Source organism: Opisthorchis viverrini (genome assembly GCF_000715545.1).
Source record: "Opisthorchis viverrini unplaced genomic scaffold opera_v5_397, whole genome shotgun sequence".
Lineage (NCBI taxonomy): Eukaryota > Metazoa > Platyhelminthes > Trematoda > Opisthorchiida > Opisthorchiidae > Opisthorchis > Opisthorchis viverrini.
Genome location: NW_008752051.1, coordinates 237522 through 239820, shown reverse-complemented (window position 1 = coordinate 239820; position 2299 = coordinate 237522).

The window sequence follows — 2299 nt, the reverse complement described above, 5'->3', positions numbered from 1 at the left end:
TTTTATCCCACTTTTTCTTATATACCACAATTTTTCTTTGCACCTGAACCCAATTTTTCGAAGACTGTTTGCCAAACCTCATGGCAAGTGCACGCGCAAATCTTTAAATATCCTGTAGGGTCTTTAAAATAAGGAGGCTTATTTCATCTCTCTATATCGATGCTTCACCTACTGCCTTGCGTGAAGAGCTTGACAACCCTTTACTATTTCTCTATTTATTGTCACACAGAAAAAAATGTGGTCATAGAGCTCGGTTACATGTAAGCTGTTGAAGTTATTACCGCCATGTGACTTCTGAAAGGAAGCCCGAAACGGACCTGAAAAGATCGCAGACCTTAGAAGTAGTTTCAAAAAACTATCCCGAGCAAACCGGACTCTCACGGGGCGAAAAAAAACCTCGCAAGCGAAAAGCATCCGCAGAAGCCACGAAGACAGGAAGCAGACAACACCGCCCCAGCGGCCCTTCTGGAGCCTTGGACTCAAACCCGGCGCACAACTATTGAGTCTGCTAACCACCCTGGTCACTCAACTTTTGGCTCCTCACCCTCGGACGCAGCAGAGACAGTGTTGAAATGCTTGTCCACAAACTGCCCCAGCCTTTTCAACAAACTCGGCAATGTTAAACAGTCAGCTTGCCTTGAACAACCGTCCATAATCGCACTAACAGTAACCTGTCTCACACCAGATGACTCTGAGGCGTAGATCTCGATAGACGTTTAATCTACTTTTCGAGCTGACTCAAAACGAGGGAGGGCTGATGAATTTGCTCTGTACTTGCATGCGGCTCTAGCAATCCCGATAGTCCTCAATGACACCACTCATGCACCCTTTTGCGATGCACTGCGGGTCCGAATCCCGCTGCGCGGGTCCAATTCTCTGTATCTCGGCGTGGTCTCCCGTGGCCCTTCGAGTCCCCCTGAAGAAGATCAGTTCCTCATACGAACCCTTGAGCAACTCTCTACCAACTATCACTCCACTCATCTCCTGCTGGTAGGTGATTTCAACGCTCCAAAAGCCTCCTGGATGCAGCTTCAGCGCGTCGAATCAAGCGGACTTTCTGCAGTGGCGCTGATTGAAGTCGTTCAACAGAGCGCTTGTACTCAACATGTCGTTGCACCCACCAGATCCCACGCAGGCCAACTACCATCCTTCCTGGACTTGGCCATCTCCAACGAAAGGTACTTCGTTGATCAGGTGACAATTAACGCTCCACGGGGGCGTAGCGACCACTATGTGCTGACCTTTGATTTCATCTGCTATTGGGCCAGAAATCCCGAACCTCAAAAGTGGTTCCGAGACTTCTGCCGTGCAAACTTCTCAGGAATGCGCATCTTTCCTTCCTGAGTCACACTGGGACCAGCTCCAGTAGAAGAAATATATAGGACCATTGTCCAGCAAGTTCACGAGACTGAAGCGACGTTCGTCCCAAGAAAACCAGCACGCACTCGGATGAATCGCGGACTGCCAGAAAGAATTCGGCGATTTCTGGGAAAAATGTATCAATTTTTCCCCCAAAAAGTTTACTTCAGGGTATACAAAAGATGAACTGGCATTTTGTAAAATAAAGAACCGCTGTAAATCAAAAATCCGCCAACGGAACATGCGAAAACAAGCCACCATTCTGGACCTCACTCGAAAAAGCAAAAACGTCTTGTTCAAATACATCGCCGCAGAAACAATCCATCCGCGTTCTCCTTGAGAGACAGAAACGCAGAACCGACGAATGACCCAACAGTGGTATCTGAGGTTTACAGAGAACACTGCGTGTCTATGCTCAGCCCCAACATCTTCATCACATCCACTCTTGTCAATGCGAAACTACGAACAGCCTCTAACCGAATTGGTCTTCACGGTGGAGGACATTTGTCAACTCTTGCACAAGATCAACCCATTCTGCACGCTGGGGCCCGACGAGGTCCATTCAAGGATCCTGAAAGAAACGTCCTCCACACTGGCAAACCATTTACACATGGTCCTTTGTCAGTCGCTTGACGAAGGCCGCCTTTCCTCTGTTTGGAAGGTAGCGATTGTCACGCCAACCTACAAAACTGGTGACCGACTATCGCCTGGCAGTTACAGGCCTATAAGCCTCACTAGCGTGCCGTGCAAGGTGATGGAACGCATTCTGAAGCGAGCTATCCTAGAACACCTTACTTCCAGCAATCTGGTATCTCCAGCCCAACACGGATTACTCCCCAACTGCTCTTGCGTGACAAGCATGCTCGTGTTTATGGACAGCTTAACCCAAGCCAAGGATGAAGGACTCATATCGGATGCCATATTTTTCGACTTCTCAAAA